This window comes from Rhamphochromis sp. 'chilingali' (genome assembly GCF_963969265.1).
Source record: "Rhamphochromis sp. 'chilingali' genome assembly, chromosome: 7".
Lineage (NCBI taxonomy): Eukaryota > Metazoa > Chordata > Actinopteri > Cichliformes > Cichlidae > Rhamphochromis > Rhamphochromis sp. 'chilingali'.
This window is the reverse complement of record NC_137934.1, coordinates 40,727,670-40,745,149: the sequence shown is the minus strand read 5'-3', so window position 1 is coordinate 40,745,149 and position 17,480 is coordinate 40,727,670. Positions and strand designations below refer to the sequence as shown.

At 38.3% G+C, this 17,480-nt stretch overlaps 1 protein-coding gene and 1 long non-coding RNA gene across 4 annotated transcripts in view; one reads left to right on the top strand and one right to left on the bottom strand.

The window, feature by feature from the left end:
* Positions 1–17,480, bottom strand: part of LOC308399542 (uncharacterized protein) — a 78,863-nt gene that overhangs the window by 5,753 nt on the left and 55,630 nt on the right. The window contains exons 1-2 of one of the 3 annotated variants that reach the window (XR_013972198.1): positions 1,332–1,399; positions 890–972 (exon numbers count right to left, since the gene is read on the bottom strand). The gene's annotated coding sequence lies outside the window, so the exon portion shown is untranslated. Of the gene's footprint in view, positions 1–889; positions 973–1,331 lie in introns of those variants that run through there. The other 2 variants (XR_013972199.1, XR_013972197.1) reach the window with 2 other exon arrangements.
* Positions 16,102–17,412, top strand: LOC308399977. Its single transcript, XR_013972280.1, has 3 exons — positions 16,102–16,496; positions 16,583–16,700; positions 16,832–17,412. It is a non-coding gene; the product is annotated as an uncharacterized lncRNA (long non-coding RNA).

Below are 17,480 nucleotides of genomic sequence, written 5' to 3'. Positions count from 1 at the left end.
GTTTAGACCCCACGAACCAGGCGATTCTCTTTCTGTTGTCTCTTGTTCATGTACCGCTGGGCGCTGAAGATTTTCCACAGTTTGTCTGAGTTCTGCCATCTCTTGCCTCAATTGTGCGTTTCCTTGCCCGAGTTGTGCGTTTGCTTGACTGAGTTGTGTGTTTTCTTGACTCAGTTGTGCGTTTCCTTGCCCGAGTTGTGCGTTTGCTTGACTCAGTTGTGTGTTTTCTTGATTGAGTTGTAGGTAGTTTTCACTGAGTTGTGCGTTTTCTTGATTGAGTTGTATGTAGTTTTCACTGAGTTGTGTGTTTTCTCCACTGACTTGTCCGATAAGTTGACTTAATTCTATGCAATTTTCACTGAGTTCTGCGTTGTCTTCCGTGAGTTGTACGTGTGCTTCCCTGAGTGCATCTGCCATACGCTGCAGTGGGTCTAACTGATCACCGTTTCCCTGTGACATTTCTTTAGAGGTTTAAAGCTCAAAAGTGTCAAAAAAGTTAAATCTCTGAATGATTTAAATGCAAAGGTCAGCTTTGTCTAAGGTCAGCTTTGTCTAAAACAACTGGCTCTTTCTGATGTAAACTGTTAACGACCTCCTCTATTTATAGACTTGGTGGGTGTGCAGAGAATGTGATGTCCCTGTGACATCACAATGCTCCTTTGATGTTCTGAAAGGATCATTGTTATGTCACCGTGACGTCACAATGATCGTTCGAGAAGATCAAAGGAGCGCTGTGGATCATTCTGCGCATGCTCAGATCATAAAGGTGCTTTTAGCAACAGCTGGTGGTGATTCATCGTTATCAACCCTTAAACTCGTGAATTGGCTCTCTAGCTTTTCGATTGCTACTGTTGTCTATCACATATGTATTATTTGGAACCCAGCTTACCTGTAAAAACAGACACACAGCAGGTAACAGGAACTACTCGGTGCGCCAGCTCGGCACCACTAGGCTGTGTCCCAATTCAGGGTCTGCACCAATGAATGTATAAAACATTGAGATTTTAACCAAATGTTTAAAATGTATAAAACCAGAGGACAGCATTATATTTCTGATATTAACAGTAACTCTGGGCATGTGTAGAGTGTGCAGATGATCTCATCGCTGTCTAAAAATGGATAAAAAAAAAAACCATAAGGAGGGCTGAATCCTTCAATAACACAGACTATTAGAGTGTGTAGCATCGCTAACTAGCTAGCAACAAGCCTCCAACACAGCGCGCATGCTAGCGGCTAATCTAGCAAACGCATTAACAACAGAGCGATTTTAGAACTATAAGACGATAAGCTGTGTGTCTTTTCTTATAACAGTGACATGGTTGTATTTTTACCTTAATTAAACGAGTCGTCAGTCGCGGGAAACCAGCAAAAAACTCGAGCCACAGGTGCTACGTAAAAAGTGTAGGGGGCGTGTTTGCGGCCACGTCCAGCGGTTGTGTGGGCGGGAGTGTTACACAGGATACGACAAGATGGCGGAGTGAGCAGCAACTTTACTGCAGGCGTCCAAACTTTTTGGCTTTTTTTTGTCCTGAAACTCTGAATTTATTAAAAGCAATAACCCGTTTTTTGCGCTTTTTGTGCACTTCAACCAGCCACTGGAGAACTAACTGTAAACCAGCTTTAATTTGTAATTTGTCCGGGGTTAATTTTGATACTTGTCCTATGATCGCGATGGATCATAACTACAACGTTTCGGTATTGAGAGAGGCGTGTGACGAGGAGGATATTCAAGATTTGGAGATCACTGACATGACTTCCAAGGACTCCAGAATCAACTGGGCTCACACTCTGACGAAAAGCCCTAACCCGAAGAAAGCAAGAGGGGTGCGAGCGCAGCCGCTGGAGGAGGAGGACACCGCCGCAGCAATCTTGCAAGCATTCAATGTGTTAACGCAAAAGATGGATGAACAGACGGCGTTGCTGCGTAAGTTTGAAAAGCGCATTGACATGAACACGGCGGAAATAAGAAAAAATAAAGAAAGTATAGTAGAACTCCAGGAGAAAGTTGGTGAGCTGCAGAAAGAAAACAAATCCCTGCGCAGCTCCTGTGAGGAACATGCTCGATATAAGAGGAGATGGAACCTAAGGCTGACTGGTCTTCCTGAGAAAGATGATGAAAACACGAGAGAGTCAGTTATCGGGATTCTCACCAGAGTTGTGCCCTTGTCTGTGGATAAACTGAGAGAGACTGTTGATACTGTTCATCGGCTGGGAAAGAAGGGGAACGCTGCATCTTCCGGGTCCCCGAGAGCCATAATTATCCAGTTTGGCATGAGAACGGTCCGGGACGACGTCTGGAAGAAATCGAGGCATGCGAGGGTTTGCAAGGAGATGAACATCCACTTCAAAGAAGACTTCTCCAAGGAAGATCGGGAGGCTCGAGTTAAGCTGTGGCCGCTGGTCCAGGGTTCCAGGAGTAAGGGAAAGGGAGCGTTTTTGAAGGACGGCTACGCTCTGATTGATAACCAAAGAGTGGACCCGAACTGATTTTCTTTTGTGTGACCTTTTACACCTCTCAGGTATGCTGCTGTTGATTAAGCCTATTGCTTAGCATGTCATTTAATTTAAAATTTCCCGGTTGTTAAGGGTTATTGCACTGAATAGTTATTTTATACAGGACACGGCTGCTCGTTCCTGCGTGTCTTCTTAAGTTTCTTTTTCTTTTCCCCAATACTTTTGTAATAGTGTTATATGTTATCTGTTATTTCCTTGAACATCAGGGGGCTAAGAAACATTGTGAAGCGTAAGGCTATCTTTCTTTTTTGCAAGGAGCAACAGGCTAACTGTGTCTTTCTACAAGAGACCCATTCGGCAGAGGCAGACACAAAGTTCTGGAAAACACAGTGGGGTGAATCTGTTTTCTTTAGTCATGGTACGTCTCACTCAGCTGGAGTGATGATTTTATTTAATAGGTTTCCGGGAAATGTCATAGACTGTAAAAGTGATTCTGATGGTCATTGGCTGATGATAGTGTCAGAGATTAATGGTTCAAAATACATTCTGCTGTGTGTATATGGTTATACTAATAGAGCTCAGAATAAGAAACTTCTAACCTTCCTTTGTGAACAGTTAGAGCAATGGAAATTGAGCTATCTTGTTGACAAAGTTGTTGTGGGGGGAGACTTTAACGTAGCTCCTGATCCCTCTGTAGATCGTCTTCCATCCAGGACCTCATGCCACAGTTACGATGAAAGTATCCTTAATTTGGTCAACAAAGTTAGTCTCTGTGACGCTTGGAGACTGAAAAATCCATCTGTATCTCAATTTACTTGGTTTAATTCATCTAATAATGGTCAGTGTTCCAGGATTGATTACTGGTTAGTCTCTAACAATTTGATCAATAACATTTCTAAGTGTGAAATCTCAGCTTCCCCTCTAACTGATCACTGTTTGATTTCCTTATTCATCTCATTAACCAAGGTGAAACATCAATCCCTTATTTGGAAATTCAACAACAACTTTCTGCATAATGACAACTTCTGCCTTGAAGTGAGAAATTTAATTGTGGAAATTGATAAACTAGATATGTCACATGTGAGCAAATGGGAATGGTTTAAATTCCAAGTTAAACAGGTAGCAATTCAAATTAGCAAATCCATTGCTAAACAGAAAAGACAGGAGCAACAAAGCATTATTGAAAGAATTAACAGGCTATGCTGCAAACAGGATTTATCTCTGGACGAACATATACAACTAAACACTTTTCAATCTCAACTAGACAAAATGTTCTTAGAGAAAGCCAATGGTGCCTATGTTCGTTCAAGAGCCCGGTGGATTGAGGAGGGTGAGAAAAACTCTTCCTACTTTTTTAATTTAGAAAAATACAGACAATCAAATAAGAAGATTCAATCACTGAATATCAAGGGGGTTTTGACTGAGGACCATGACAAAATAAACGTGGAAATACTTCATTTTTACAGTAACCTTTACAAGTCAACCTATTCAACGGAGAATGGCACTGTGTTTCTGGAAAGTCTTAGAGGCCTTAATGGGACATTGGATGTGGATATAAAGGTTCGTATGGAGAGTAAACTTGCAATCGAAGAGCTGGACAAGGCAATCGGACAAATGCCCAGGGGCAAATCACCAGGTATTGATGGGCTAACAGTGGAATTTTACTCCTTTTTCTGGCATGACATTAGATTAACTCTTTACAGTGCTTACTTAGAATGTATCTCATCAACTAATCTTTCACCTACAATGAAACAAGGTTTAATCACTTTAATTCCAAAACCCAACAAAGACAAACTACTTCTGGATAATTGGAGACCCAAAACCCTTCTGTGTAATGATTATAAATTACTGGCTCATGTATATGCGAACCGCTTAAATGATTGTTTAACACATTTAGTGGATGAATGTCAGTCGGCGTTTATAAAAGGAAGACATATACACAATCACATTAGATTGATTTTTGATATGCTTGATTATCGCCAGTATATAAAGACAGAAAGCTTAGTGTTGTTTTTGGACTTTTATAAGGCTTTTGACACGGTTGAACATCCCTTCCTGCTTAAAGCCTTGAATTTCCTGGGTTTTGGGGAAAACTTTTGTAATGTGATCAAAATGTTTTACAGTAACATTTCTAGCTCTGTCTCGCTTAACCCTGGAATGACACCTAGGTTTGAAGTGCAGAGAGGTATCCGTCAGGGATGCCCTATTTCCCCCAAATTGTTCATATTAACCACTCAACTGCTGGCACTTATCATCCAAAAAGACTCTGATTTGTATGGTATTAACATTTTTGACAAGGAATTCAAAATAAGCCAGTTTGCTGACAATACTGCATTGTTTTTAAGAGATAAATCCATGGTAGCTAAAGCGCTTAACACTATCTCATTATTCTCCCAGGCGTCAGGACTATGTCTGAATATTAACAAATGTGAATTGTTACCTATTCACACGTGTTCTGATTCTAATATAGCTTCTATAAGAGTTGAACTGGAAGTTAAATATTTAGGTATAGTGATTTCTAAAAATATGTCCCGAAGAGAAGACGACAACATCTGCAATCGTATCGTCGACATGAAGAAATCCCTTAGTCGTTGGTTGACCAGGGATATCACTATATTTGGCAGAGTCATCCTTTCCAAAGCTGAAGGTATCTCTAAATTAATTTACCCATGTCATTCTCTTTATGTTTCTCCCCAAAATATTAGGAAAGCCAACTCAATTATTTTTCAATTCCTATGGAAAAACAAAACCCACTATATTAAGAGATCACAGTTGGTTAAAGACTATAAGAAGGGTGGTGTCAGAGCCTTAGACTTTGAATCACTGATCGGAACTTTTAAGATCAACTGGCTCAGAGCTTGCTTATCTCAGTCTGATTCCATGTGGTTTCATATACCCAGATCTTTATTTAAGGAACTAGGAGGAATTGATTTTCTATTAAAATGTGACTTTGAGACTAGTAAAATACCTGTTACACTCTCTAATTTTCACAAACAGATTCTTCATTTTTGGAAAATGATGTTTACACACAACTTTTCTCCTCACATGTCGACCCTATGGAACAATAGAGTGATAACTGCTAACAAAAAGACATTATTTATCAGGAACTGGTTTGAGAGTGGTATCTTGTTTGTAACTGACTTGCTGGATTTGAGTGGTGCTCTATTGGATTACGTGCCTTTCTCAAAGAGACACAACTTTAATTGTCCATTAAAAGAATACAGAAAAGTTTGCTGTGCTATCCCTTTGGCCCTAAGGCAGCTGATATGCAACACAATGCTACACTCTGAGGTCAATCCAGCGCTGCCAAACCTAAAAATTGGTAACTGGCATCCTAAATGATAGTAAATGTAACAATAAATTTATCAGTGTGAATTTTAAATCTATTCTTTTCCAGGGGTTTAACTCAGGTAGATATTTGCAGGCCCTTCATGGGGACCAGTCACTCATGGAAAAGGCGTTCTCAAAATTCATTCAGTGGCCTGTCTCCCCAAAAGTAAAAGAAACTCATTTCAAGATAATTAATAATATATATCCTGTGTCTGAATTTTTAAAGAGGAGGTTTAAATTTGAGGTTAACCAGTGTGCATTTTGTGATTCAGCCTGTGAAACATTACACCATTTGTTTTTCTCATGTCCTGTGTCAGCTGCCTTTTGGTTAGAACTACACAGCTGGTTATCCCTCAAGATCAATGATATTCCCCAGTTTAGTATTTCTGATATTATTTTCTATATGGCTAAACAACATCCATCTGTCTCTACTGTGATTAACATTGTCATCCTGTTAGGTAAATACCATATACATTGTTGTAAATGGAGGAATAGAAAACCATCCTTTACTTGGTTCATCAATGACTTTAAACATTATTTCATGTCACTTAAAAAACTGAAGTCAAGCAGATTTGCCGCAATCTATGATGAAATTTCCCATTTCCTACTGTTTTGATTATTACCTATATTGTGCTCCTTTTTTTTTTTTTTTTTTTAATTTCTTCCCCGTTAATACTGCGGATCTTTTGTCTAGCCCTCTCCCCCCATATCCTTGCTGTTAGTTTTGTTGTATTGACTGTGTTCTTCTTTTTTTTTATTTTTTTTTTTATCCTCCACGAGAGTTCATTTGCACTATAATGTGTTATTTTGTTTGTGACTGTATTGTTCCAATTGTTAATAAAAATTTTTTTTAAAAAAGTGTTACACAGTCTCTCCACCTGGTGGCGGTATCCTCGTACACCATTAACCGAACAGAAGAAGAAGAAAACCCCTGCACATGCGCAGTAAGGATCGGGAGTCCCGATCTGTCACTATCTTTTTATCTTTTTTTTTTGTCTACATTATATTAAATGTTTCATTATCGGAAACATTTTAAGAGATACTTGTTATTCTTAACATCTTAACAGATACTATCGTAAAATGCTTCGACCGGAAGTAGACACCTTTCGCGCATGCGGGGTACCGATCGGGTTTCCGGTACGGATCGGTTAGTGACAGTCTCTTTTTTTTTTTTTCCATACTTTAATTAAATTTATGCACATATTACAATCTCTCGTTGGGAGACAACATTAGTGCAACAACATCTTGAAAAGGTTGAATAAGAAACCAAACGAAAAACAAAACAAAACAAAAAAACAAAAACACATATATACATATACATAAATATATGAAGGCCATTTTTATAACATATAACAGTTTCTTTTCTGTGAACACTTTAACATATATGTGGCTTACTTAGTACACCAAAAACACAATCATTAAAAGGATAGAGATTGAGTCCCATTGTCGCATATCAAAGCAGCCTCTTTACATGAATCCCTCAGTAATTCTAAAGATGACAAAAAAGATTTTAATTCAATTTTCAATACAGTTAGGGAAGGTCTTTTACTTTGCCATTTGCATTTGTGTACGTGGTATTTGCCCATAATTATCACCACCTTGTGTAGCATGGACAGTTCCTTAGATGGATCACCATTATTATATAAAACTTGTGTTAGAGTCAGTGGGGTCATCCCATCTATTCTTATACTCAACCAGTCTACTAGATCTTGCCAAAAGTCAGTTGTTACTGAGCAGGAAAAAAACAAATGATCAATACTTTCCACCTTTTGTGAACAAAATCCACATGGCTCTACCTCAAACCCAAACCTTTTTTTAAGCATTTCAGCTGCTGGGTAATATCCATTAATTATTTTAAATTGCATTTCTTTGACTTTGGGGGGGATAGGCCATTTTAAAAAGTGCGTATATTTGTTCGTTATTTTAACATTACTCCCTTTTAGTTTTGTGTTACTGTTAAAGTCGTGAAATAATTTGTTTTTAAATATCTTGTTCATGGTTTTATTATTACAGTTTTTATCCGTCAAAGGAATCTGGTTTAGATGTAAAGAAGGTAGACTAATTTGTGCCTTAGAGTAATACAAATAACCTTGAATCAAACTCAACAGAGGTAAGGGGATTGCCTTACAAACCTTGTCATATTCTCTAAGGGAACACTGAATGTTAAACTTAGCATTAAAAACACCCACTGAGAGAAACTGACCCCTTTCATCAAGTAAGTCTGTTATAAAGATTATGTTTTTTTCAAACCACTCTTTAATAAACAATGACTTCTTATTAATTGTAATTGTCCTGTTATTCCACAAGGTGGAGCAATGTGGTGAAAAGTTATGGGCAAACACCATCTTCCAATAAGACAAGACCTGCTTATGATATTCTGACAGTTTCACAGGCAACTTCAATATATCAAAACCACATTTCAGGAGAAAATCCAACCCTCCCACCTTTTTGAAAATATTTTTTGGGATATGGAACCATATGGAGTCAGGTTTCAAGAGGAAGGCTTTTATCCAGTTTATTTTAAATACTCCAACCATTGATTGAAAATCAATTGACTTTATACCACCTTTAGCGTAATCTTTGACAAGTTGTGATTTTTTAATGTAATGTGTTTTATTGCGCCAAATGAATTGATAGATTATAGAGTTAATCTTTTTAATGCTTTTCGGGGTAATGTATAGTGAGTATGCTGGATAAACCATCTTTGAGACGCCCTCTGATTTGGATAATAGATTGCGTCCAAAAATTGTAATATCTCTCGTCAACCAATGATTTAGTGTTTTGGACATGCCATCAATTTTGTCTTTTAGGTTTTTTGATTCTCTAGTGTTGATGTCTTTGTCTAAATAGATGCCTAGATACTTAACTTCATTTTTCACTGGAATCGTCCTCATGCTATTTTCCAAACAATCATAAAGTGGCAAAAGTTCACACTTCTTCAGGTTCAGACACAAGCCTGAAGCTTTAGAAAAAATTGAAATGACATTCAATGCTTTCTCGAGTATTGATTTATCCTTTAAAAATATTACTGTGTCATCTGCAAACTGACTTATTTTCAGTTCAATATCAAAAATGTTTATTCCTTCGATGTCTGAATGGTTCACAATGAGGTAAGCCATTAATTGAGTGCAAAGAATAAATAATTTTGGAGAAATTGGGCAACCCTGTCGAATTCCACAGAATATGTCTATCCTAGATGTTATGCCTGGATTGAGCGAAACATAACTATAAATTTGCTTGTAGAACAGTTTGATCACTTTGCAAAATTTGTTTCCAAATCCAAAAAGTTCTAAAGATCTAAATAAAAAATTATGGTCTATTGAATCAAATGCCTTAAAAAAGTCAATAAATAGTATTAGACTTTCTGAATTAATAAAGGATCGATAGTCAATCATATCTAATATTAATCTTATGTTATTATGAATCTGCCTTCCTTTAATAAATGCTGATTGGCACTCATCAATCAATTTGGTTAAGACGCTTTTAAGCCTATTTGCATATACTAAGGCTAATAATTTGTAGTCGTTACATAAAAGTGTTATGGGTCTCCAATTGTCTAGCATTTGTAAATCTTTGTTTGGTTTGGGTAATAAGGTTATTAATCCTGTTTTCATTGTTGGGGATAGTTCTTCATTTTTTAAACAATCCAAAAAGCCATTAAATAACAAATCTTTAATGTCTTGCCAAAAGGTTTTATAAAATTCAATCGTTAGACCATCAATTCCAGGCGATTTTCCATTTTTCATTTGTTTTAGAGCTGTATCTAATTCGGATATTTTCAAATCTTCTTGTAACCATGTTTTATCATCCTCTTCCAATTTTTTAACCTGATCTTTAATCATATCAAAAAAGATATCTGCATTTTCTTTTTCAGTTCTTGATTTATACAGATTACTATAGAACATGTTAATGTTCTTGTAAGTTCTGTCGGTGCTGTGCTTTTTTGGAAATCGAATTTCCCAGAGGAACCCACCCGAGGGATTAATAAAGTTCTATCTAATCTAATCTAATCTAATCTAATCTAATTTCCTCACTTATTTTGTTTGGTTCCTCAATTATAGTACCATCCTTACTCAATTTAGTTATTTTTTCTTTGTTTGTCTACGCTTCTCTAGACTATAGAAATAAGATGGATTTTTCTCCATGTTCAATCCACTTGGCTCTAGACCTTACATATGCTCCTTTAGCTTTAATCAAGTACACCTCATCTAGCTTATTTTGTAAAGATTGTAAGCGTTCTGACTCTTCCGCAGTCCTACAGGGTTTACCACATAATAAATGAATTTGTTCAATTAGATTTTTCTGTTCACATACGCGTAGGGCAGACACTTTCTTTCCCGTTTCTATAGCTAATTGTTTCACACTATATTTAAACCATTCCCATTTACTGACATTAGTCATGCTCATATTGTTAATTTCTGATTTAAGTTCTTTAACTTGTTTACAGAAGTCTTCGTTTTGTAATAAACTATTGTTAAATTTCCATATGTTGTCAGATCTTTGTTGTTTACGTAGAGATAATAAGAGACTTGTCAGACAATGATCAGTAAGTGGGGTTAACTGGGTCTCACATTTTAGGAACGTGGTGGGTAGCCGAAAACGTAATATGGTGACGATTTGTCACCTAGCGTAAAATGTTACGCTTTGGGAGTGAGAACGGGTTGGTTTGGGAGACAAGCCAATAATCTAATCTTGAACATACGTTTTTATTTGATGGACTAAACCAAGTATATTTCTTCGTATTTGGGTTTGTCATCCTCCAATAATCGATCATATTGGTTGTCGTACAAAAGTCACAAATAATGCTATCGTGGTCTGGTTGATTTCCTCTTTGTGGTTGTCTGTCAAGCCATGAGTTAGGAGCCAGGTTAAAATCGCCTCCAGTTATCACCTGGGTAGAACCATATGTAGTACTCCACTTTGCAATTACTTTACTTAAGTTAGACATCATATTTCTATTTAGCGACCTGTTATTGTATCCATACACGTTAATAAGAATAATTTTCTGTTCACAGACTTCTACCAACACCATGATCCAATGCCCCATTCCGTCGCTTTTATGATCAATAACTCTCCCTGCAAATTTGTTGAATAAGATCATAACTCCTGCTGAGTGAGTAGTACCATGTGAATAAAGAATACTATCTCCCCATTGATGTTTCCAAAATGTTTCCTCTTCCTTACCAGAATGTGTTTCTTGTAAAAACAAAATGTTTGCCTTAATTTCCTTGCAGAATAAAAACATGGCCTTATGTTTGACATTGTTTTTTAAGCCTCGAACATTTAAGGAACTTAATAGAACAGCCATCTATAAGATAAAGAAAAAACAAAAACAAAAACACAAGAACAAAATACAAAACAAGAACAGTAACGGCTTCCTTGGCACTTACTAGAAGAAAAAAAAGTGCTTGAAGCAGGAATAAGCCTAGTGTCCTACCTATGTAATCAAAACAGTACTCCGACCCTATCACAGTACTACCCCTTTATATATGCGGCAATTTTAGCTCTGGATAGCCCACGTTTAACTACGGCTTTGCTTTTTGACCCTCTCCTATTTTTTATTTGTGTATTTTTAACAGATATGTATATATAAACATATATACACACACACATTTTATGGTTAACTTGTAGTGACTTCTTCAAGTGCATCTCACAGATCGATCCTTTTACCGTCTATTATTGCATAACCCTCCTTTAGGAATGCTCTTTTGCCGTTGTTTCGAGCTTCCTGCACCTTGGGCCACAGCTTGATCCGAGCTTCACGGTCTTCTTTGGAGAAGTCTTCTTTAAATTTTATGTTCAGTTCTTTGCAGACCCTGGCCTCTTTGGATTTCCTCCATACTTCATCCCTTGCCGTCCTCATGCTGAACTGTATGATGATTGGTCTTGGCACCTTGTTGCTCACTGCATTGTCTTTCTTCCCCAGTCGGTGTACTGTATCAACCATGAGCTGCAGTTTTTCCACTGATACAGGAACCACTCTTGTTAGAATGCCGATCACTGTTTCACGTGTATTCTCGTTGTCCTTCTCTGTCAGACCCAAAATTCTGAGGTCCCATCTTCTGCGGTAACGTGCACTCTCCCGACAGCTCTCCTTTAATTCTTTGTTTTCCTTCATCAGCGACTCCACCTTCGTCGTCAGCTTGTCAATTTCCTCTCTGTTTTTTTGGGTCGCCTGTGTATTTATTTCAATGCGTTGTTCGAAGGCTTCCAACTTCTTTTCAGGCGAATCAAACCTTTCCTCGCATCTCTTTGTGAAGCCAAGTAAAACTTCATATACATTCTCGATGCTCATCTGCTTCTCAGTTATTTTGCTTTTCATTTTTTTGGGATTGGGACTTGGTAACGGAGTGTGGTCACCTATGGGTCTTCCGATCTCTTTCTGAAGTTCCATCTCTTCTATATCTTCATCCTCACATGCTTCTCGCATAGCAGCAAGGTTGTAATCATGGTCGGAGAGGCTACCTGTTAGCTTGGGGTTAGCCATTTTTATCACTCTAAGTTTATCTTTGTGTCTGCCTGAAGGTCTGTCAAAGTAACTTCCAGGGGGTTTCGCTTGCGTTCTACTTCCTTTGGAGTAACAGTTTGTCAGTAAAGTATTTTACAGGACATCAAAATCACGTTTCTTAATCAGACCCGCAGATTGTACAACCGCTTATTCCGCCATCTTTCTCTCCCCCCCTCAGTGACAGTCTCTTCTGTTTCTCTGAAAACCCACTGGAGGGTTGGAGTTCTCCGCTTTCACTCATTTTAAATCAAATAAGCTGGGACTTTAGTTAATGTCTTATTGAAATAGAAGAATAACAAAAATAATAAATATTAATAATAAAAATCGAGCTTTATAATCAGAGTGTGATTTTGAGCCCCATAAGTCCTAATATACTGAAATAAATGAATGTTTAAAACATACCCGTTTATGACTTAGACTCTGAAATATCCTTGAATCTAATTTTGAATCAGAAAGTATTCAGATCAGACATTTGTTTTTCAGTGATTTCATTCATCTGGATTATAACTATAATCAGAGGTCATTACATGTATTTTCTTAAACAATGGGCTCCTTATTATTAATATTATTATTATCATTACAAATAAAAAATATCCGTTTAACACTAAAACAATTTCTTGCTTCAGTTTAGAATTCGTGTTATAAACACGAGGGGCTTGTGTAGGTGTCAGACCCCAAAGTGTAATAAAATCCCTCAGATTCAATGTTCTCCTCACCCTGCTCCACTGTGGGTTTGGTGTCCTCCTATCTTTTCTTTGAATTTGTACATACATCAGTCTGAGACTTCGGTCTCAGCCCACACTGAGGGTTGGGGTTCCTCACCTGAGACATGCTTAACCTTTGTGAAGAAGAAGAGAGTAAACACTATGAGAAAAAGGAGTTGGCCAGTCTGATTGTAGTTTGGTGCAGAAGCGCAGTCTTCTTGAGTTTTCAGTCATATTTCAGTCATATTCTCATAAAAAAATCAACTTTGGACCCCCACTGTGAAAATAAACAGAAGCTTGTTTTTTCTTGTGTTCTTTACCTTTATTACTTTTACATTGTTGCTCCAACTTTATTTACAGTACACACACACATATACATACACACATACATATATATACACACATATATATATATCTATATCTCTCTCTCTCTATATATATATATATATATATATATATATATATATATATATATATATCTATATCTATCTATCTATCTATCTATATCTATCTATCTATCTATCTATATATCTATATCTATCTATCTATATATCTATATCTATCTATCTATCTATATCTATCTATCTATCTATCTATCTATCTCCAACTCGGGTCCAGCCATTCCATCCAAAGGGTAATCCAAGTACTCTTGGACTTCGAGCACCCTCTAGTGGTATCTTGAAGAACTGCAACGTTGATCAGCTGTAGAAAGGTCAAATTCCACAGCTCAGTTTAAAAATTGACGTAGGCGAAGCTGATTTATTAGCGACAGACTCATAATATCAATGGGGATGTAATCCACGAGCGTCCTCCAAGCTTTCTGGGTTCTTGTCTTCTTTCTTTGACGACTCACAGACGCAGTGATCCACAGTTTTATAACCGATTTCAAATGGTGCTAGAAGGCTTCAGCGGGCTCTAAGCACCAGAAGAAATCAGTTATCTTTTAGTGGCAACAGAAGAAGAGGAGGAGAGGAAGACGAGGCACTCGTGTACTGTCCTCCTAACACTCACTCACTGCTGCTGTCCTGCTCTCCCCAAGAACACTGATTTCAAATGGTGCTAGACAAGAGCAGCACACATCTAAACCACCACGTGAAACCAGCTTCTTGGAGAAGACGTTTGGTCACCACAGCTGCAGCGGTGAGATGAACTGCAGATCTCCGCCCTGATCTGTGCTTCGCCACTACATGCACCAACAAAGAGAGATAACTGCAGCTGATAGCATGGTTTTTACACAAACAGGAAGCTAACCACAACGTTTGTTGCCACTGAAGGTTAACAGCTAGTAGTTATATATAATTTGAATGTAGGCAATTTTATTCAGACATGTTATAAAGCAAAGCCAATACAACTGTAGGAAAGTCCCAACACGTACTTCTCAGGACAGATCAGAAGCACTGACCATAATATTTAGAAATTTCTTGGGTCACAAGTAAGTAGTGATTTATAGATATATATAGTTATGTTGTAGGAACATGAAAAAAACAACTCATTCACCTCCTAATAGAAAGACGATTAAAAGATCAATAAGTCAGATGTTGATCCAGAGTGCAGTGTTGTGTCGGACTGCTTCACGTGGACAAAACGACTCGATGAATAAATCAGATTCATTCGAAACCAAAGGTTGGTGGGAGAACAATGTCACCTTATTCTGCTTTAAAACTGCAGTTTAGAGATTTTAGAGATTAAAGTTTGGTTTCAGCACTTCTTTGTGAAATAGTTCAACATTAAACCAAAGTGTGCTTTGCACTAGACTGAGTTGGGAATTGGACTCCAGCCTGGGATGCTCTGCACAGCAAATTCCTAATGTTCTAGACTAAACCATATTTACTGTCACAATATTACATTTTCACCCCACAACTATGAGCAACAACAAAGGAAATGTAAAGGTATCATTATCAAATCCACAGAAGCAAGGGAACTACACTGAACTTCCTATAACCACGTACAAAAAGAACAACTACATAGCTTTTCATTTATATTATTTAATTTTAAAATATTATTGCTATCAAAGCATATATCATACCTCTAGCACAGAAACCTGTCTACTCTTGTAATCCTGATTACAGATGCTAACATGTAGGAAAGGCAGGCGTGTCTGACGTCTGTGTGGATACCTGCAAACATTCACCTGCAACCATCAGCTTTCACTGCATGTGAACATGAGCTATAATCCACACAGGAAGTCAGCGAGCTGTCGTGCTCTGAAGCTGACGATTGGTTGCTAGCGGACATTCCAGGCTCCAGTTGCCTAGGTGACCCTGCAACATATTTACCAACCAGTCATATATCAGTCACCTGTATCCTGCACTCTCATTGGTAGTTGGTTCAAATGCTCACCTTGAAGCTGAGACAAGTTTTCAGTGCGTTTGTTTTTCACCTGTAGGTGCTTGCAGATAAACACAAGTTAGCTCCCAAAAGCCCAAACCAGGGTCAGCTATTATTCCAGCAAGGAAATACAAACCAGTTAGTCCAGCCTACTAAAAACCACTATTATAACACAAACACACACATCTGCTCATCAGGGTTATCTCTGCTGTTGCCATGCCAGTCCAGCATCATGAGCAGCTGGCACCTGAATACTTGCTTCAAGCAACGAAGATGAATTCAAACAGAACAGACGTCACATGAAAAGTGAGGCTGACAGCATAAGACAGGGACGCCTGCCACAGGAGCAATGCATCGAGCCTGCTGTGAACGGCGTTTGGAAGCACGGTGCTCGCAAACACAATGACGAGCGCTCGCTCCAGTCTACGTCAGCCTACACTCACGACCTCCCACCTTCCACAGACACTACAGGAAGACAGAACCACATGACGTCAGAGAGGAAAACCAACGTGAACGGATGGATACGAGTATGCTCAACGTCAACTTTACAGAGCCAAATCTATGTGACACTGTGACAAAGTGGCTAGGACAGAATTCATTTGCCATTTGTCACTTGCGTATATTGTTATTCTGTGTTCTGTTATTTTACAGTCAGCCATAATGCTTTAATTTAGACAGTGCTGGTGTAACTTCTCTTAACACACAATATCCCGGGTTTTGTTTGTGGTAGCAGTAGTTACATTCTTTACATCCATGCATGTGTTTTAAAGCAAACACTACTAACCATTAGTGATGGGACGTTCTGTATCGAGGCTTCGGAGCGTGTGTCGAGTAATGGAGGGGGCGTTTCCGCGAAGCGCGTATCGAGGCTTGCTTCATTTATGGGAGGAGCTGAAAATGATGACGTCCGAAGCCTCGCTGCCCGGCTGTACCACGTGACTGGTTCATGAAGTGGTTCGAACTTTGCCGCGAGCTATGACAGCGATATAAACCCCTCAGACTTCATTCAAAATGTGGGTGTTTGATGGAGAGTTGCGGTTAGTGAGAGTTTGGAGACCGTTTGGAGGTTTATGAGAGTGAGGAGAGAAAGTCAGGAGAGAATGGAGCCAGCTAAGAAGAGGAGGATGTCCTCCCCTGTGTGGGAACATTTTGATTTTATTCCTCCCAACAAGGTATGTAAATTTCTACAGAAGATGTATTTTCATGATACTGATGGTGCAATACAATTTATGTTGAGCTGTCTTGACTTTTGTACAAGGTGAAGTGTTTGCTATGTGCCAGGGAGCTGGGATATAACAACAACACCTCATCCATGCTTAGGCACTACAGAGCTTTGCATGAGAATAAGGGGGACACCGATCGTGGAGCAAGACCAGGTGAGCCATCAAATGCAATGATAATATAGCATGCAGTAATGTTACTAAATGATATAACAATATTATACAACTGTTATAAGTTACGTGTGTGATATTTATATTTGTGCTTTGTCTTTATTGTCTTTCCTCAGGAGAACAATCTCAAATAGATGAAGACCTGGTCAGCATGGTGATTGAGGACTCCCAGCCATTTAGCATTGTGGAGGACAAAGGATTCAAAAGATTTGTTAAATCATTAAATCCTAGCTATGTTCTCCCCACTAAAAAGGTCATAAAAGCAGTGAAAATTTAGTTTTTACAGAATAAAATGTGAACAGGCAGGACTGAGGCTCAAAGCCTCAGTGTGTAGCTGTCCATACCTCAACGTTACAAAAGCACAACTACTGTCCACACCCCAACCACACCTCACCTCACAGTAAATGATCGTTTTCATTTTAAGCATTTCCAAATAATCATTTCCCATACTGCCACTATAAATATACACAGTATACTGCCATCACTACAATATACATGTTTTACACACTCCTTTTGTTGTTGACATTTACAGGCTGTGTGCAAAATGCCACACTCTTCAAATTCATGCCAGCTATTATTTTTACGTCCAGTAGGTGTCCTGCTAGAGCAAATGAAGCTTCATGAAGCTTCGCGTTGGGGTGAACCAATTGGATGAAAAGCTTCAGTGCTTCATGGGGCTTCATCTGCCCATCACTACTAACCATCAGATCATCTGAATTTTCTTCTGTTTACAGGCACATGTCTAGTAAATTATGTTTCTTTATG